This window comes from Melanerpes formicivorus, unplaced genomic scaffold (genome assembly GCF_026170545.1).
Source record: "Melanerpes formicivorus ecotype bairdi unplaced genomic scaffold, bMelFor1.0.p_v2 SCAF_11, whole genome shotgun sequence".
Classification (NCBI taxonomy): Eukaryota; Metazoa; Chordata; class Aves; order Piciformes; family Picidae; genus Melanerpes; species Melanerpes formicivorus.
Window position 1 is genome coordinate 16,075,095 of NW_027142363.1, and position 21,428 is coordinate 16,096,522.

The 21,428-nt window shown below is 40.1% G+C and overlaps 1 protein-coding gene across 5 annotated transcripts in view; it reads left to right on the plus strand.

Annotated features, from left to right (window-relative positions):
* The window catches only part of CD247 (CD247 molecule), a 72,529-nt gene that overhangs the window by 13,403 nt on the left and 37,698 nt on the right, over positions 1-21,428 (plus strand). The window contains exon 1 of one of the 5 annotated variants that reach the window (XM_068144675.1): positions 1,470-1,487. The exons of the other annotated variants lie outside the window; for them this stretch is intronic. The gene's annotated coding sequence lies outside the window, so the exon portion shown is untranslated. Of the gene's footprint in view, positions 1-1,469; positions 1,488-21,428 lie in introns of those variants that run through there. 5 annotated transcript variants of the gene reach the window in all.

The following is a 21,428-nucleotide window of genomic DNA, read 5'->3' on the forward strand; positions in this document are numbered from 1 at the left end:
CCAATGGCATCCTGGCCTGTATCAGAAATAGTGTGGCCAGCAGGAGCAGGGAAGTCATTGTGCCCCTGTGCCCCTGTACTCAGCACTGGTTCGGCCACACCTTGAGTCCTGTGTCCAGTTCTATGCCCCTCAATTTAAGAAGGACATTGAGACACTTGAACATGTCCAGAGAAGGGCAATGAGGCTGGGGAGAGGTCTGGAGCACAGCCCTGTGAGGAGAGGCTGTGGGAGCTGGGGTTGCTTAGCCTGGAGAAGAGGAGGCTCAGGGGCAGACCTTATTGCTCTCTACAACTCCCTGAAGGGAGGTTGTAGCCAGGAGGGAGTTGGTCTCTTCTCTCAGGCAATCAGCACCAGAACAAGAGGACACAGTCTCAAGCTGTGCCAGGGGAAGGTTAGGCTTGAGGTGAGGAGAGAGCTCTTCACTGGGAGAGTCGTTTGCCATTGGGATGTCCCTGGAGGTGTTCAATAGGGGATTAGACGTGGCACTTGGTGCCATGGTTTAGTCATGAAGTCTATGGTGACAGGTTGGACTCGATGATCTTTGAGGTCTCTTCCAACCTCGGTGATTCTGTGATTCTGTAATGTCACTTTTTAAGTACTCTGGGCAAACGTTCCAGTGAAAGAGATTTAACTGCCTCTTGTTAGACACTACGTATTCCTACCCTTCAGCTGCTTGTTTTGTTACTCAGCAATAGCTCAATGTTTGAATGATATCTTTTAAATGTATGTATATGAAATTAGATTCCTGGCCTGGAATCTTACAGCTCACAATGAATACAGCAGAATTGTAAACCCTTATAAAGCCATAGAATTGCTATAATATTAGATTCTATTGGCAGGCTTGAGTCAGAGAACTCCACATCAGGTCTTTGCTAGAAGTCTTTTTGCTACATCTTGGGATTTTTATTGCTTTCCATCTAGCCGTGTAAAACCAATTGCAAGTAAGAGGTCTTACCAGAATTATGTGGAGTCATCTCCCTTTCTTTTTTTTTTCTCTCTCTCTCAATGATGCAAATTTGCACAGTATCATCACTTTGTGCAAACAGGCAGGTGCATTTCTGAAGACTGTAAAAGTAGAAGGTGGTCTTGCAAGTTGTGTTAGGAATCATGTTCTGAAGGAAGAATGTTTCAGAGAGAAATACATAATTAGTATCTGGGGGAAAAACACAAGTCTGACTTACTTCAAGTGTAGTTAGTTGCTCTATTCATAAAAGGTCTTGTAGCAAATTATTTTCTTCTGATTTTTGTTTAAAGGTTATTTCGGTTCTACAGTTCTTTACCTAACAACTTACTGATCATTTTCAGTATTCATTTTCTATTTTATGTTGGTTTATGATTTGTTACTTGAAGGTATGATACATGACTGAGTGTGCCCAGGTGAACTCATTCTGAAGGTTTTAATCATTGTAAACAAGAACCCATTAAGGGAATTTATCATAGGAGCTTTTCAGGACAAGGTGTATGGGAGTGGTGCTGTGCAAAGTGATGTAAGTATGCATTTTCCTGCTTGTTTATTATACCTTTTTCATATTTATTGGGAAATGTAAATTTTCTTGCTAGTAGTATTGGTTCAGCACTTAAGGGTCTGTTGGCATTTGAAGAGTTAGAGATGCAACGCAACCAATGTAATCCATGTGCTAATTAACTGACTTTGGGGCTTATGCTAGCATTAGATTTGACCTTATGCCTGTTAGTTATCTGCAATTTTTTCTTCTCATTTACTGGTAACATGATTTTCGTTGTAATGGGCTTCTAGTTCTTTCAGTCTCTCTCTGGACAGGTAAATTCTCTGCATAAGTTTTGCTAGGAGATTATTCTGATGAAGTGTAAGAATTAGATCTTTGCAGGTAAGCTTAAAGAGGAAAGTAAATGAGATAAACCCACCATTTTCAACAACTGTGCTCTGATTTCTACTTTTGCTGAGAAGGAAAGGGAGTAATAGCCTCTATCATAAGCTGCCCAGTTTTTAACTCCTTGAAACTATTGATCTTTTGCATGTAAAACCAAGCATTTGTGTTACGAGTGTGGCTATACCCAGTGGACCAGATAAGAGAAGCAAAGTTAGCCTATCAGGGATTTCAAGCAGAAAGTCAAACACCATTCCAGCTCCTCTAAAAAAACAATCATCCAATGTATGCCATAAAGGCTTTCTGGAATGTAGCTTCTCAGAATTGGCATCTAAATGGAAAGAGATTTAGAGACATATTTTCTTTTCAGTAAGTTTGGTTTAAATTATGCTTTTAGAAGGACCCAATCTCTCTTCTGTCTGAATAGGGAGATGATGGGAGTTTTGCCTACACATGCACACCATGCTGTATATGAGCAGTGAGCATTAGCAGCCATAGGACAGTGCCATAACCTGCTCTGTGTGGGTCAAGGCACACACAGGAAGTTGTGGACTGTGGGCACGTCATAAAATGCACTCACTTGAAAGCTTAAACCACTCCTGGAGTAATTGCCTTTCCACCCCCAATTTTGGTAGCTATCCTCTGCTTTCTGCATCAAGCTCCATGTAGTTTGCTGACAATATGAATTTCTTTTGCCATTGCAAAATAGAAACAATTTTATTGAAAACAGCTTAACATTCTCCATTTTCTTAGCACAGACTGTTTGGGAGAGAACTTGGAGTAACCTTTTACATTGACTACTTCACAATGCTGTCTTAAATGTGCTCCAAAGTTCCGATGAAGACTGCTTGTAACTTCAAAATTATGGCCCATCCCCAAAAGTCTGGAAATAACTATGGATCTCCAAGTGCTTTTTTTTTTAGGGGGGGGAGTTTTGCTTAAATAGAATGAAATATGAAAAGTTATGTATATTGGATTCAATATTTTTTTTCCCTGAGGATGCATTTTTATAACATCTGCAATTGTTTCTCCTCCTCCTTAAAGAAGGCAGCTTTCATTTGCTTTGGTTTGAAGTCTCTCTAAATTTCAAATGTCTCTACCAATAATGTGAACTAGGCAGAACTGGGATTTTTCCTCTCCTGTCTATTCATGCAGCTAAATTAATCTCTTTCCTTCAGATAACTCAGATGTTATTTTACAACTTGCCTTAAAACCCAGCAGCACTATAATGCATGTATTCAGTTGCTGCTGTTGGCTGTCTCTTCTGACAGAAGAGCAGCAGCAGATTTTCAGGCTTGAGACATCTTTCTTTCTTTATTTTTATATATATATATATATAACTCTCTTAAAGAAGTTACAGATATGAACCTACAGCCCTATCTTAATGTGACATCTTTTCCATGGTGTTTTTATCTGATGTTATCTTTCTCAGCTGCAAAGAAGTAGCTGACAGGTTTGCCGCCTTTCTCTCTTGCTCTTCTTTTTATGTCTTGGGCCAAGTGTCTATTTGTTAGATATGATGGCTTTAGTAGAGCAAATATCAGGTTTTAAATAGAGCTTAAAGGGAAGTAACTTTCTGGAAAACTTTGCAAGACTTCAATATTTATGCCCCACTAGGGTAAACCAAACCCCTCCCAAAGTATCTCTGTGAGACGCAAAATCTCTGAGGGTCGCAATTAGTGTTTTGTGTTTGGAAAGAGAGAAACCCAGATTCATGTCCTTATTCTGTCTGGCTCAGAACAGGAGCTCAAACAAGACTTCTACATGCTAAGCCATTTGAGAGGCTCTCTCTGGGTTTCAAGAGAAATTCCAATAGGAGTCTAGAAACGTTCACTAATTAATGTGCCATCAGAAATTGTACTGGGAAGTGTTTCTGGAAGACTGGATAAAATGTATGCAACAAATCAACAAAAAAACCCCCAACACCCCCCTCTCCCCTCAACCCCACAACCCAAAGAAAACCAAACAACAGAAAGCCCCCAAACAAACAAACCCAAAAATAAACCAAAAAAACACCCCAACAACAAAATTCTCAACTTCAGTTGTAATGTTTTGTAGAGTCCATTTAATCCTTTGCAGCAAATTAACGGAGTACATGTAGCTAAGATGTTTCTGCTTCCGCTCTTTCAAAAACTCTTGTGCTCAGTTTAGCAGCAACTGTGCGAGACTGCTGGCAACATGAGGCATAGAGGTGGTGCTGTTTTCTTATGCATGTGGGTGTATAAGAATAACATCAATATTACTCCCTACAGTATGTGCTTATATAGTGGTGATTCTTCCACTTTTGAAACTGTAGGTAAATGTACAGGACTGGAAGATTTGGAAGGTCCTAAGTTACTAAATCTTGCGGGTACGCAGGGATTTGAGGGAGTCAGCAATATGAAATACAATCAGAAGAGGCAATCTGAGAAAGCTGAGCACATGAATTGACCTCTCTTGAAGAGAAGGATTATCTGAAGCCAGAAAGAAAGGCTTCAGGTATTTAAAAAGATTTGGCAAGTAGCTTCACCTCTAAACATGTTTACATGCTGTAACTGTAATGTGGGGATGGTAGTTAGTTTCTGTCAAACCTTCTAACTAGGTCATGTCAGTGTTTCAATAAATGCCACTTGTTTAAACACACCTAAACTAGATTTAAATTAGTTATCTGGTTTAGGCAGCTCCTTGTGCTGTCAGCAGTTTTACTTCAGGCAAGCTGCTTGGGCATTTAACAAACTGCTCAGCCACATTTTTGTAGCTCACACAAAGATCTGTGCAGGAGGAATATGCTCTTGTCAGTCTCATGAAAACCAATTTAGTGATGTTTTTTGTGAGCTGCTGCTGCTTCCTTAATGACTGCAGTGTACAGAAACGTTCTGGAAAGAAAAAAGTTTCTACTTCCATGTCTTTGGGTTCAGTGAGGTCCTCACCTCCTTTGAATGTTCAAGGTCATGCTATAATTAAAACATAGTAGCGTTCAGCTTCACCCGTAATTAGAAGGCATTTTACAGCAAGAAAAGAGAGTGCCTCTAGCTGTACTTTCTAGCTTTTATTCATTAATTTGCATGTATAAATTATTTCACACAGGGGTTTTAAAGAATTCAATTCTGCAGTTAAATAATGTTTAATTCCTAAACCAGTTTGGTTTTGAAGTTTTCTTTTTCAGTGTGTTTCTGTTTAACTCCTGATTCTCTTGTTTCATTGTCCTTCTGAATATTTTTGAAGTGCCTTCTGGGGCACTTCAATCTGATTAAGATTGCCATTAAGATACGATAAAAAATCAATATGAATGGGATGTGAAGTTTTTGAATTGGGGAGTTTGAACTTTGGGGCCTTGTCTGGAGGATTTGTAGATAATTCTACGATTTCCATCATCTTCACTGCTCTACTACTCACTCTGTTAGCTGATGTTAACTTTGAATTGCTTATCTGGTTGTTGGTATACAAATGATACTGAAAATGTTAACATATATGGTCCCAAAGACTACATACTGTTTAGGTATTTGATAAATCAACAATATAACCCGCTTTGGTATTTTAAACACTAAGATCTACTGACTAATCTTTAGGTCCCTCCAGTGTAATGTATTTTATGTGTAGGAGATTAAATAGTGTGTCTAGTTTGCTGCTGCATTCATAGTGGCTGGTGCTGCTTAGAGGCCAGCCTTTATTTGCATTGGGAAAACAGCCAACAGTTTTCGTTTCCTCTCTTTAAAAAACATTTCTCATTCGAGATTCGATTGATGGGAGAAACAAAAATAAAAGCTGAGTTTAGGATGTGCTGTTAGTCTTCATGAAATGGAGAGAGAGAGAGAGAGGGAAAAGTCTTGTCCTGTAGAGAATGTGTGTTGTTTCACACTTACAAAGCATCTTGAGCTCTATAGAAAATGTGCTCTAGAGATGAAGAACATTCATTGTGCTCCATGCAACATATGCGTGCTGTCACTCTTCATGCTGGTACAGCTCTTAACATGATGATGGGATTTAAGCTGGTTAGCATCAAGTGTTATTGTTCAGAGACAGCAGTATTGGGATCACAAATGTATGCGAGCAGTTTTTCTTGCCACCTCTCACTCCCATGAGAGCACTTGTGCTAGGACCTGATGATTGTAATGTCTAAATATCTCATTTACTAATTAAAACCTACATTATTTTAAATGGAAATAGTGCTTATTTCAGCAGATGTTGCAGTTCAGTTCTCAGCTGTCTGTCTTCCTATAACTGCATGCTGCTTTTCTCACAGGTAGCTCCTGGCTACTGAGGACTTGTCCTGTGCATTAACTATTAACCAGGCATCAAGGCAAGAATTTCCTTTGGGGATTGACTGCAGTTTATTTGCTCAGTGTATGTAGCCTTTTTTGCCTTAGGCACTGAACAGAGAACCTTCATCTTGAACTCCTAAGTTTTTGGTGTCTGAGGAGTGAAGTTGCCTAAGGGGAGCTATGCTTCAGCAGAGCTTTTGTTCAGGGTGTTTTGGCTTATAAGCAGTAATATCTGTAATGTGACTTGGAAATTGCTCAGCACATGGCACTTACCTATTATCTGTGTCACATGTGAGAACCAGAGGGATGTGAGCTTGCCTGAAAGGTACTTCAGATTTTTTGTCCTAAGCCTTCAGGGATCTTGAGCCTGGGAAGGAATAAGGGAGTGTGACATATTTGACAATAGAGCCCTTAAGTCAAGTGGCACTTTGAATAAAGTTTATGTATAACTCATCAAAACATTCCATCTTCAACATCTATATGTAGCATGTAAAAGAACACCCACTTGCTTGTTTATGTAGAGGATTTGAGACAAGTGATGATTGCTGCCTAAAATACACTGGGAGGAGAGAAGATGAAATCATATTGAGAGTGCACATTATAAAAAATAGCTGTAAGCTGGTTGCTGAAGTACTTCAGGGAGGTCAGAAGAAGGATTCACACAATCAAAAAAGTTTTGGTATAGGTTATTCTTGGGGCAAAGAGGGTAGAAAATGAATTCTTATTTGAGAGCAGTTTGTTGAGTTATTGAATGGACTTTTTCAGAGGGCTGGCTGTAGGATCAAACGTTTACCAAGGAGACCTTCCTCAGTTCTTCTTATTTGTGTATTTGTGAGGTACATGAGAATACCCGGTGTTCAAATAAGCATATTGCAAACACAGATGCTGTTGACATTACACAAGTGTATGCACAGAGATACAGGACAGAAATGCATGAATGTGTTTGTAAGCATGTGACAGAAGCAGATCACAGAACCACAGAATGGTAGGGGTTGTAAGGGAACTCCAGAGATCATCGAGTCCAACCCTCCTGCCAAAGCAGGATCATCTAGGGCAAGCAGAACACATCCAGGTGGGTTTTGAAAGTCTCCAAAGAAGGAGACTCCGCAACCTCTCTGGGCAGCCTGTTCCAGTGCTCTGCCATCCTCACCGTAAAGAAGCATCTCCTCCTGTTGAAATGGAACCTCCTGTCTTATGGCTTGTATCCGCTGTTCCTTGTCCTGTTACTGGGCACCACCAAAAAAAAGACTAGTACCTTTATCTTGATACCCACCCAGTAAGACTGCCTCTCAGCCTTCTCCTCTCAACTAAACAGCCCCAGGACTCCCAGATCGGTGCAAACCCATTAAGTTCTTAAGTGCTGTTGGTATAGTAGCATTAAAGTGTGCTTCACTTCCATTATTGAAGCCATTTTAAAATGTAGATTTAAAAGGGATTAAGGATGATCTTTAGTGAGTGTTTGTTTACCACTGTATGCACACATATTAAAAATGCAAAATCTGGTTATAATCTTTCATCTTGTATTAGATGAACAGCAGTTTTCTAGAAGTGATGTTCTGCTATTACAAACATGCAGCCCAAGGTGCAGGGGTATAATGTTTCCTCAGCAGGTGGCAGGAATAAGGGAATATTTATTGTTTAATCTTGAAAATCAGGCTGGATGTGAGGAGGAAGTTCTTCAACATGAGAGTGGTGAAGCCCTGGAATGGGTTGTCCAGGGAGGTGGCTGGGGCACTGTCCCTGGAGGTGTTTAAGCCCAGGCTGGATGAGGCTCTGGCCAGCCTGATCTGGTGTGAGGTGTCCCTGCCCATGGCAGGGGGGTTGGAACTGTATGATCCTTGTGGTCCCTTCCAACCCTGACTGATACTATGATACTATGAAATTAGTACTGCAAAGGCAGTGAGTGCTTTTGCTGCTGGGGCTTTCTCTGTTTCTCTCCTACATGCTTTCTCTTGCTAAGTACTGCCTGGATTTCATCTCAGTAAGCAAGAGGTGCAGATACATCTTTCTAGTTACTTACTTTCCCCTCAGTGACACCTGAGACTTACTGTCATTTCTGTAATAGTAAAGACTGCTATTAAGTGGTTTGAAAATCCAAATGAAAATCAGAACATCCAGACATCTGAATTCATAGTTACATACTCAATTTGTCTTTCTCTGGCTATACTCTGGATGTTTTCCTACACAGACATATGTAACGTCTTACATGTGTCAGTCATTTCCAGGTATCCTTCTAACCTGACATGCTGAACTTAGAATAGAAGTCATAGAATCGATAAGGTTGGAAAAGACCTCAAAGATCATCAAGTCCAACCTGTCACCACAGACCTCATAACTACTAGACCATGGCACCAACAATTCTCTCTGTGAAGAACTTTCTCCTCAGGTCGAGCTTAAACTTTCCCTGGCACAGCTTGAGACTGTGTCCTCTTGTTGTGGTGCTGGTTGCCTGGGAGAAGAGACCAGCCTCCACCTGGCTACAACCTCCCTTCAGGTAGTTGTAGACAGCAATAAGGTCTCCCCTGAGCCTCCTCTTCTCCAACTTACAACCCAGTTTCTACTTGAAGTCACTTTTTGAATGACCAAACCAAGCTTCCTTCCTTTGATCCTATGTGTATATATTAAAGATGTATCTGGCTCAACTTACCAGTGTGAACCTGCAATTCCAGTATTTAGTTTGTCTGCTAGTTTACAAGTGCCTTATTCACCATTTCTTAGGAGGAAGTCTTGTAAACCCTGTTTTTGTTCTTGTTTTTCAATCACATTATTTTTCACTTGCTCTTTATTAATACAAATCTGAGATCATGGCAACCTTATCCGATATACATAAACCTCAATAAAACAACAATTAAGCAAACAAAAAAAATTATGGAGGCATATGGGCATTAAAATTATATCCAGCTTGTAAGTGATCCACAGGAGATTTTTCTTGGGTGGCACAAATACTAATGAAATGTGAAATATTGTTTGATATCATCCAGTTTGCCCTGATCTGTGAGGCATAATTATTGATAAATATGGTCAGATGGAATACAGTTGCCTAATACATATTTTTAAGAAGGCTTTTTGTATGTGTCTGCCACTTTTTATAGTCACACTGTTGAAAGTTAAGGGCTAGCAAACTTCCTGGCTTTAAGGTACTGAATTTGTTGAATAACAAAATCCAGCTTAGTGTGATAGCTTTTGATATTATTTTAGAGAAATGTCTACTTTCCCTCCTCTAAGAAACCTTTGAAAGAGAAAAAAGTTCTCTCTGTATGGTCAGATTTGCTTTATTACCTCTGAAGGAAAGACTGGATAATGAAAATACAAAGAATCAAAACAGCTTTCCTCAGACCTCATAATTTTTCCTCAGACCACAAGAATTAAGAATAAAACAAAATTGTTGTTATTGAGTGTCCCAGGTTGAGGCAGATCCTCCCTTGCCTCCCACCGGGGCAGAAAAATGAGTCTCAGAGAAACGGATTGCAGAAGCGATAGAAAGTTTAAATGGAAAAGCAGTGAAGTGTTTTACAGAGAACCACAAGCACAGTGACAAAAAAAGATCCCAGAGCATACAGAGCCCCTTACAGCACACCCAATAGCATCCCAGCATTTCCCTTCTCCCTACCTGAGGGTATACCCAAAACCCCCAGGGCTTGCTCTTCCTCCCCTTCCACTGTTAGGCTAATCTCAGCTGGCCAGATCTGAGATTCTACTCCTGGTATTAGGCCTAGCCAGGCCCAAGAGACCCTGAGATAACGCTCTTTCCATTACCAGATAGGGAGCCTCTCCCATGGGAATAGCGAGGGAAGAAAGAGGAAGTGTGAGACCTTGCAGATGGGTTTATAGGGAGCAGGACATTATGGATATGAAATACACAGTTTCCTGTGTCCACCCACTGGGCTGGACACCTGGGGCACCACAGGTTCACCCCCTATGGCAGCAGCAGGAGGCACCCAGCCCAAGCTGCCACATTGAGGTGATTTGCTCACTGGATTTTCTGATTCAGATGATGCTCATATAGTCTGGTGAGGTGAATTCAATAAAGTGTGTATTTTAGATGAGAAGAATATTTGAAACTGGTTATAGAAGCAATTAATTTCTTCTTCTAAACCTACATCTATCCCTTCCTGTTGGCTTTCTGTCTCCAATTGTTCATTTGTTTGGTGTGGAAGTAGGGTGGGGTTTTTTTATTCTGGTTGCCTTCATGTTTCTGACTCTCTAGAATCTAATCCTGCATTTCAGTAGCAATTTATTTGTAGTGGTGAAAACAACAATAAAAAAAAACCAACAGATGAAACCTACTGTTGCTTCAGGAGAATATAAAACTGAGAGTGGAGAAAGGAATAGTATAGAGTGCTTGAATGGAATTGTGAGACACAATAGTATTTTTTTCCCCCCCTATATATTCTCGTAGTACACAGGCTCTCTGAACTGTCAGTGGTGTGGGAAGAGCAATGGTAGCTGCAGCTAAATCTTAAAAAAAGGGCTTTTTAGCAGCCTGCTTGTTTGAAATCATCAAATGTTGACAGAGATTAATATGTTTAATTTCTGAATTTTTGTTGTTGATGACCTTTGTTAGCCAGCCTACAAGTATGAACATAATGCAACTCCGTGGCATGCAGGCTCTAAAACTGATGCCCACCTACAGCTTTATGAGTCATAAGAAGTCTGAAGTCTCTAGCATAGCAAGATGTGCAGTCACCATTAAATACAAACAACTTGCCTATTGAATTAAAAATGGGCAAAAAAAAACCCCAACCCCCACAATGTTTTATTTTGATACCACTGCAGTAAAATGTTCAATTTTATGACAGAAGATACCTAGGCAATTGATTACAATCATGGCAATTCTGTTGACTCTGGAAAGGGTTGATTTCTTAGAGGAAAAATAAGTCAAGGCAGGAAACCATTAAACCAGCACCATACATCTACTTGACTGTATGTATAAGACTGAGACTTACTGAACTACAAGGAGGGAAACTAGTGCCATGTTGTTCAGTGTGTGAGATGTTGCCTTTACACCCAGCATCACCTATCATGTTGCACTTAGTCTGTGCTGGCTAGTGGCTTCTGACCATTAGTAACACCTCAGCAAGTATCAGTGTCACAATATGAATGGGAAATTTCCTAAAAACCTCACCCTTTTGTGAAAGCAGACAGAAAGAAGCCACTGTGCCAAATGAATCAAGCCATGCTGCAGACTCGGCTTTCTTTGATATTAGTCATTACAGTGTGGCTAACACATTTTGGTCCTGCAGTGTAGACAGGACTTTGAATTGTCTTCACCTTGCCCCTGAATGATGTGATAGCCTTTGGTTATGGTTGGGCTCTACCATGATTTGGGAATGTAGCTTAACACCATTTACGCTGCAGAATAAACTGTGATTTGATCAGGGTTGAGCAAATATCATCTCACTAGTGCCTTCTCTCCCAGTGCAGACTTCTTTGATCTTTTCATTAATTAGCACTTAGTACTATAATCACATTCCTCTCATTAATCTAATGATTTTTCTATAAATTCAACGTGCTTCATAAGCATTAATAGGTCCTCATGCTACTCTTCTGAAGTAGTGTGTTCCTGTAATTCTGTTCTACTAGGGAAAATTCAAGGCACGGCATGGTTAATAGCCTTTCAGAATGTGTTTGGCATGGCCAGCAATAGAACATCCAATTGCCATTAGCTATAGAATGTTTCCATGTTCAAATTCATGATGGACTAATAGAATGGAAGACTAAAGTAAATTAGAAACTAGGTATTCAAAAGTGTATTTCTTTACAAGGTTTCCGTGAAAGCAAGGGGAAGTTGTTTCACCTTGCTATTTGTGGAGTATCTCTACACAAGCTGCTGCAGCATGAATGAAAATAACCAGAAGATAAATGCAGTGCTGAAGCATGTTGAAGAAAAGTTGCAATACACCCTATGTATCTTTAAACCCACTAAGTTTAAAAACAAACTAAAAACTGTTAGCCAAAGCAAAATCTGATTGATGGGTAAGTGCCATGTCCAGCATACAATGGTCCAGACATAGCAGCATGATGTAGAACATAATTACAATCCATTCAGAGCTTCCTAACAGGATGCTGAAATGTCACTATACACGAGAGTCCAAGAGGACAACCACTAGCATTTAGGTTAAAACAGAAAGAACATTGGGAAAGGGAAGTCTTGCTTGACATGAGATAGAAGATTTGAGGCTGTTTGTTAAAAAGATATTACATTTCTATGATATGACCTTTATTACTGGGAATGCTAAAGATGTGCTGGAAACCACAAGAGTGAAGCAGCAGGGTTTCTCTTTAGCAACCATCTGTTTTATGGAAACAGCAAAATTGGCTTTTCCTTGAAAGGGCTGGACGTAAACAGCTGACATTAGAAGGGGTTCAAGATGAAAATAACCACAAAAACCTTGCCATGAACGTGTTCTTCTGTAGCAAAATGACAAGTTGTTGTTTTGTTAGGGCCAGAAGGGAAATCTTTTTGTTTTGAGTGTGTTTTTCTTTTGAAATGGCAATGCTGCACCTGCTGCATTAGAGGCTTCAGTGGAAGGGAACTGTATCAATTAACCTTCTTGACTTATTTCTGGCACCATTTTAGCAGAGAAGTATGTTTTGTTTCAAGCAGAATACATGTCAGGAGCTGTAATAAGATCTTGAGTTCCCAGGGCATTGCTGTGAGACTGGATAGAGTGTCTGCATCTACCTAAATGTCCCAGGATTAGTCCTGGGTAGCAAGCCCTCAGCAGGACTGCTACTGTTCTTTGCAAAGCAGCATGATAATGAACATTTGACTACCTCAAAGTTTTGGCATCTGTAACTGAAAAGGTATGGAAATTCAAAATAGCAGGTGTTTCCCAAGGTGTTGAAAAGGAGTGGGGGGAGTGGGAGGCAGAGGAGCCACCGTAAATATTCTTCAGGCACAGAAGCTGAAAATGTTTTGAGTACTCGATTTTGGGCTTTCCAACCTAAGTTAATGCAAGAACCAGAGAGGCTTTCAGGAAGGCTCTGTGTAGGAGCAGAAAAGAAAACTCAGTAAGGCCATGGTCTTCAAATTCATACAAATTCAATAACAGCATGCTGTCTACAGTTGTGCTGTTAATTTGCTGTTAATCATGGTGACTCTCACACTGCTGGGTGGCATACGATGCTGCTGCGTGCCTTTCCCATTTGTGGTGCTTTGGGGTGCAGGATTGTCACTAATCCGCCATGTGAACTTCAGACAGCCACTACCTCTTTCTGTGCCTGCTGTCAGCTGTTATTGCTTGTTTAGTTGGATTCTGTAATACCTCACAGAGCCCAGAAGCTAATGCAGTAATTGAAGATAAGATTAAACAAAACCACCCAGTCTTTGCAGCACTGAGGTACATGTAGTCTTTTGGGGACAGCTGCTGTATCGCAGGTATGCCTGTAACTCCACAAACAGTATCATCCAAAACTGTGATGGCTGAGTCTGGAGCCCTCAAGACTAACGATTTATGATAGCAATCATGTCTTGCTGTTGTTTTACGGGCACTGAACACTCATCAACGAGCGAAACACAATCCCCACAGTAAAGCAAACCGCTATTGGGGTTTTGTATGAAGGTAACCTGAATAACTGAATCCCTCTGCCAAAACCTTCCAGCTAATTTAGAAGAAGAGAGCTCAGTTTGGTTTGGTTTTTGTTTTAAAATTTCTGTCCGTGTCCAGACCCTGTGATTTTCTTGTAAGCGCATCTTAGAAACCGCATCTCTCCCACTGCTGACTTGTTTGGGGCCAGAGAAATGTTTCAACACTGGTGTTGACCCCTTTTGTTTTCAGTGTCTTTCGCTCACAGCCTCTGAAAAACACAGGTTTCAAGCTGCTTTCCCCTCAGCTCAGCAGAAAATGTTAGTACTGCTGATCCCTGTGACAGAGCAACGGGTGGCAAACTGCCTTGTCATTTCAATCAAAGCCACCCACACTTGTCATTAGATTTATCTAGGGTTAAACCGTTCATTACGCACCAGCTCGGGCTGCCCGGGGTAGCTGTTTTTCTTAATCTCTTGTCATAACTGTTGTAGGTTGGAGGCAGGAATGAAAGCACCTGCTGGCTGAAGTGACAGCTTTATTCTAGGAGCTGGAAACTCGACTGAAAGAAAAAAGAAACAATAGGGATGTGAAATACTGGGTGTGCAGTTCAGAAGGGGAATGCATCTCGTAGAGTTAAGAGTTTGTTTAAATGAAATTATATTGTGTTTTTCATTCCCTCCTTTTAGCACGTTAGGTTCTTCTTGTTTCTCCCACGTGAAACTGCTTTCCAAGGGTTTTCCTTTTGTTAAAGGACACTGCTGTTTTAGTTGGAATATATGCAACAAAACTCATTACCAATTTCCGTGCCAGTTACTGTTTGAAAATGCGAATACTTAAGGAGAGATGACGTAGACCCAGCTGGTATAATCCATTTCATACTGTAACAGCATAACTCCAAAGGCATTTTAATTTTACTTTTTCCTTGTTATGGCTCAATGTGTTAACTGTGTCTGGACTGTAAACTTATTTTTCTTCATCTTCTCTCTATAGTATTAGGACAATATACAGCCCAATGCCTTATATCTTGGAAGCAGGAATCTTGTTTTGATGCTGACTTGATTTGCTTCCCACTTACCCTACAGCTAAGTGGAAATAGAGATTTATTTATTTTTCATTAAGTACCATGCTATTTGCAGTAGAAAGCCTAGCTATAGTCCTGGGAGACAGCTGCTCCCTGGGCAGCTAAGGGAGAAAGGAATAATTAGATTTTTGTTTTGTTCTCAGTTACTGGAAATAAAATGGGTAGCTTTGAGTTGTTTTGAATAAATACTCTGCATGAGAATTTTTCATCTGATAAAATCAGAATCTACAGGTGCATTAGACCTTTGATTAATTTTCATAGTCTGTTCAAGTTTTAGTGTATTTTTTATAACTTAAACCACCTAAATTCTGGTGATACAGCTGACTATTTGTTGCTACTAAATAACTTTTAGTGACTCGAGCATCCTAAGCAATTTCAGTGACCTGAGCATTAAAAGAATATAACCTGATACAGAGTGTTTTCCTACCTCATCCAACCCTGTATACATAAAAGCAATGTTCAAGGTTATATAGGGAAAGAGCAAAGTAAGGCTGTGTAACACTGATGCTGTGCAGGTGTCCTGCAAGAAACAGGTCCAGGATACCCACTGAGCAACTAAGAAGAGCTAAGTACCAAGAGAAATCCTTTCATCCCCTCTCTTTTACCAGGAGAGGTCTTGTCAGAACTGTTAGGGAAGAAGTGAAGGAGAACAGAGTAATTCCAAAGGATTGCTAGTATAGTTGTCAAGAATAGGGAAGCACGAGCCATCCCATGTGAGGAAGCTGGGATAGTTTTGGGATACAGTGGGTGTCATCAGACACCCATTAAATTGTTTATGAAGTCATGACAGATGAATATTCTGGTCTGACACTGTAAAGTTTTTGGACCTGGACCTTCCACTGGGATAAATAAGAGCAGTAAGACCTCGGTGGTTATGCAGAATTGGGCCTTCTGTTGTTACATGGGATTCTGTGGTTACCAATGCCCTGTTTTGAGTTTGATGGTAAGTTATTACTGAACTATTTAAAATTGGAGAGCTTTTCTTTTATGTATATGGAGTGGGGAGAGAAGGAGAGGAGAGAACAATGAAATATTCTTTATAAGGTTAAACTACTTGCTGAGGCAGCTGAGGTCAGAACAGAAAGGAAAGAATCAGAGGCTAAGCAGCAAAGTTTAAGATTAAGGGGGAAATTGTAGCTATGCTGGCCCAGCAACTTATCTTTATATCATCCTCTTCATGATAGAAATGATCCTGGGGAGCCCAGCTGTGGTTTAGAGGCAAGATGCAATTCAAACACCGCTTTGACAATGACCTCTAAGGTAAAAGGAGAAATGACCTTGCTAAGGTTTTGCTTATAGAGATGAGAACGCGCACAGAATCCTAAAGAGAACTCTGGAGTTGTCTCTTAAGGACTGTAGTGGTTGAATCGCACACAGCATGAAGCTAAGGCAGCAGTACCTAGCTTGCAGGGATGTAGGTAGGTTTGGATAAACATATATATGTTGTCCAGCAGAACTGTCCACACCAGCGTTTGTTTTCCTCCCCTTTAACACTTTCTGTCCTCAGATGTTTCAGTTACTCATGCATTGGTTGCCCATAAACAATTCTTACTATTCCTTCACGGAATGCTAAATGGCACTGAATCACTACAGGGTCAGTTCTGTGTATGACAGAAGAATAGTGAACACGCTGCTAATACTTCAGGAACAGGAAGAGCAGTGATCAGTTCCATTTGCCTTGTACCTCAGTGGTCTGAAATGCTTCAGGATAAGTTCAATGGGAAAGACACCAGACAGGAACATGTAAATTAAGCTAAAATGCCAAACAACTTTGCGAAGACTGATTATGGGAACAGCTAAACTGATTATAAAGGATTATTACTTGTCTTCTCATGGGAATGGTGGATTTATCTGGATCATTTTCCATGGTATTACATGGAACACTGAGAAGGGAGTTTAGTATAGCTAAAGGGCATGGTAAAGTGTCTCCCAAGGAAGTGGCAATAGGACATACTGCAGGTCTGAAGAGATGATTAGGGAGTATCTTTAAGAATGGATATAATATTTAAAGAATGGCATTAAAGGTACAAGTGTGTGAAAATTTACTGATGGCATGAGCTCAGAACATGTCTTTGACAGAGAAGCAAAATGTAATATCAGAGAAGATTTCATAGACTGGTAGTAGCATAGAGAGGGCAGACATGCTATGGGAATATACAAATTTCTGCCCTGTACTAGTTAGGCACATAGTGGAGGGGAAGGATTAGCATATTGATTGTATGTGGTTTCAGCAAAAAGAGCAGTGAGAGAGGCCTGAGAAAGAGATTCAAGGATATTGTAAAAGCTGTATGTGTTACAAACTGAAAGGATATTTGTGTTACTCTATACAACAGTGGTTAGACTGAATTTTATGTTTTGATCGCCCAAATACAGAAAGAAATAATGCATCTAGAGCAAGTATGGACTATACAACTACCTAAAGGGAGTCTGTAGCCAGGTGGGGGTTGGTCTCTTCTCCCAGGCAACCAGCACCACAAGAGGACACAGTCTCAAGCTGCACCAGGGGAGGTTTAGGCTGGAGGTGAGGAGAAAGTTCTTCACAGAAACAGATTTTGGCCATTGCAATGTGCTGCCCAGGGAGGTGGTGGAGTCACCATCCCTGGAGATGTTCAAGAAGGGATTGCACATGGCACTTGCCATGGTTTAGTTAATCATGAGGTGTTGGGTGATAGGTTGGACTTGATGATCTCTGAGGTCTTTTCCAACCTTATTGATTCTGTGATTCTATTGCCCATATGGGTTATTGCTACTAGAAGAATCAGAGAAACAAAGAACCATTTGTACAGAGAGGACTGATGCGCCTTGGCTTTCTTGGCCTCTAGTAGAACCTTGCTACTCTTTCTGTAAACAAATGCTGTTGTAAATGCACAAGAGGGAAGTTAGAGCATGTTTCCTTTTCTCTGACACAATTGTCAGTTTAAAAGCTTTCTGCTTCTGTTCCAATCCTGTAGCAGAGCTGCCTGTGAGAGCATGGGGGACCAAAGCCATGCAGAAGATAAATGGCAAGGCTGGAAATGGACAGATCAGACTAATGCATATTAAAAGGAACTTACTAATGGTATCAAATATGAAACACTCAAGTATCATTAATACAACAACACCGCATTCTACCCCTTAAGAGGGAGCAGGACAAGTCTTTGTCAAAACCAGCATGTGTGTTGTTTTTTTAATATCTTCTTTTCAGTGTTGAAAGCATGATAATTATGCAGGAAAATGTGACTCTTGGAAGGAAGATGATGGGTGAAAAATGGTAGCTTGGCTTTGTGTCAGTGTGCCTGAGATTGACATTAATCTCTGCTTTGCTATCTGCATAACTAAACCCACACCTGAAAAAAATATTTACCCAGTTCTGTTTGTTAGAGAACTGTCAATGTGTCATATTTTTGTTAAGTATCCTATGCTTTTATATTTCATAACTCTTGAGTGCAGTCTAACTACTTGTTAACCTTGACTTTTTGGGTTTTTTTAAGCATGTAGGTTTGGCAGTTCAGTGGCTCTGCTGTTTCCATTGCATCCCATCTAAATTTGCTGGTACCTTGCCAGTAGCCATATGCCTGTTGGCTTCTATGAATTTTGTTCTGCCTATCCTTAGCAGGTACAAGTCCTTGCTGTGTACATAGCTTTAGGGGTTGTTGAATGCTTATTAATGGTCACCTGCGCTATTGTGGTGGGCTGAAGTTTCTCCCCCAACATTAACTTTGCCAGACCAGCTCAGTTAGAAGCAAATGGAGCTGTATTTACAAGCACAATCTACACTCCACAATGGAATGCAATGAATATGTACAAAATATACAGAAGTTACAATATTTACAGATATTTACAATTAATAAACAGCACAAGAACCTTCCTGGCCAAGGACCAGGAGAAGCTACTAGCTTCTCCCTACCTACCCTCTCTTACCCCCCCATACAAAAGGGACAAGAGAAAGGAACAGAAAAGTTAGACTTAGCCAAAGCCAGCCAAAGCACACAGGTTATCTCTCCTGAGCAAAGCAAAACATCCAGAGATCAGAAGAGAAGAGAAAAGGGAAGAATTGTTATGGTACAGCTCCCCTTATTCCAAACATTTACCCAATGAATTTGTTTAGAATAATCTTTTGTTTTCCTTTTTACACCCAATAGTGATTTATTTATATTTTTCTACTTTTCTGCTCAAAATCTGTAACTAATTTTTAAAGGTAAAGCCTAAAACTACCACAATCCACCCCTTCTAAACAATTTCATTGGCTGCTAATACTATCCATCTAATCTAAAACAATATCTACAGTAATGAGCAAATAAAATTCATCGTCTGTTCTGGCTGTCTCAGATGTAGATGATTTGGAAGTCCAAGAACCAGGAAACAAGAAAACAGTTTGTCTCTCTGGAGATAAGGTGAAGAAAAGGAACAGAGACTCTCAGGTGACTCAGGGCTCTCAGAGTTCTTAGGGTTTGTGCACCATAGACTCCTCATGGATTCTTCCTTTGGGCACGATGTTGTATCTGTACAACACTCTGCATTTAAGCTCTCTCAGCTAAAGTTAGATTCCTTTGTGGAATGCACTGGATTTCACCATTCTCTTGCATTACCCAGTAAGTGTGACCAGGACCTCCTTGCACCCTGTGGTTTTTGATATGAAACATACAGATATGTTGATGAGCTGGAAGGATTTTCTGCAGTGGGAGGGGGTGTACCGGCAAAAAGGGTGGCTGCAAAACTTAAGTGAAAAAACGTGCTGGTGCCAAGACCTGTTCAGTAAACATCTTTGAGTATCAGAGCATCACCAGGTTGTGACTCTGGGCAGCTTGGGCAATGGAACATACGTAGATATACTGCAGAGACTGAAAACAAGCAGAAATAAAACCCTTGAAGAGTCAGAAAGTCAGTGACTTCTGTGAACTGGTGTGTTTCCACATAAGGCTGACTCCTTGGCGTCCATTGTTGCCTTTTATCGTAAATGGTAGCGTGCAGCTGAGCTGGTGCTTGTCAGGCAGACCTAAGCCACAGAAAACTGTTTTGACTCTTCAGTGAACCAGCTGGGTCAGGTCTGCAGTCTGATGAGCCTCTGTCACCTGTTGTTTGGATTAAAATTTAGTGCTGTGATTCTGTGCAATAGAGGTAAAGGAGGTGTATATTCCAGAGAAGAGCCTTGTTGACTAAACCAGTGAAGTTTTCAAATGAAAGCTATTTCCTCACCATTCAGTTGCGTGTTCCCCATCTGAAACTGCACACACTAGATGTACAATTCAGGCTGTTGCAAAGTGTCGTGTATCATTGCAGTGAATTATAGCAAAGAGATGTCTCCTGGTATGATTCAGTAATGAGATTCTGAAACAGTGAGACTTAAAACGCTTTATTCTTTTTGGGAGTTAATTGGAAATCTTTTCTCTGATAAATATATAAATTTTTTGAGAGTTTTGTTACAGTAGCCAGAGGATTCTTTGATTTAGAAAAGGTTTGTTGTTTGACATTTTTAATATATATAAAACTCCATGAGAATGAAAACTGAACTATTTCATGTAAATGTGCATGGTTTAATTTCTATTCCTTGTGTGTTAGGAAACAAAATATCATAACAACAAAAATATTTTGATTTTAATTTTTCAGAAGAAAATTGCTTGTAAGTTGTAGTCTCCTCTGAACAGTACTGAGTTGTTCTGCTTTATGAGCATTTAAGCAAAGAGACAGATCTTCGTGTTGTTTTTTTTTCCTTCCTGTGGTGGGTTGAAGTTTCCCCCCAGCATTAACTTTTGCCAGACCCACTCAGTTAGAAGCAAATGGAGCTGTATTTACAAGCAAAATCTACACTCTATAACGGAATGCAATCAATATGTACAAAATAGACAGGAGTTACAATATTATACTGATATTTACAATTAATAAACAGCTACCAGCTTCTCCCTACCTACCTTCCCTTACCCCCTATACAAAAGGGACAAGAGAGAGGAGCAGAGAAGTTAGACTTAGCCAAGGCCAGCCGATAAGCAGGTTATCTCTCCCAAGCGAAGCAAAACAGCTGAGATCAGAAGAGAGGAGAAAAGAGGGCAGAATTGTTATGGTACAGTTCCCCTTATTCCAGATATTTACCCAGTGAATTTGTTTAGAATAATCTTTTGTTTTCCTTTTTACACCCAGTAGTGATTTATTTATATTTTTCTACTTTTCTGCTTGAAATCTGTAACTGAACTTTAAAGGCATAGCCTAAAACCACCACCCTTCCTTTCTTTTAGTTTCTTTTAATATCTTCCTGGATGCAAGTTAACACTGTGAAGTATTAAAACTGCATGTTTGCCACGCTACATGGAGCTGCAAAATTTTGCTTCTTCAAAATAAAAACAACTGCAGTGTTAGCAAGGAGAACATAATTTTTATTCATAATGCATTGATAAATGTAGCTTGAACTTTTTGGCATGCAAACTCGGCTAACAGTCTGGGGTACCAGAAGGTAGAAATTTCCCTCACTTAGAGTGACTTAGAGCACACATAACATTTTCTTCAGAGTGCAGTAGGACAAAATAATTCAACTTTTCAGGGGGTTTTGTGTGAGTTATTGGGTTCATCTTGAGGTTGCAAAGGAAGTTCGAACCTGCAATTAGCTTGCCAGTTGAAGTCAGAGCTTCAATTTGCTACTTTCAGGAGGACATAATCTGGGTCCTGGGCAATCATTTCACTCCTAACCTAAATGAACATGTCAAGAATAAAATTTAACATGTTCTTATTTCTGTAAAGAAAAATGTTCTCCTGGAAA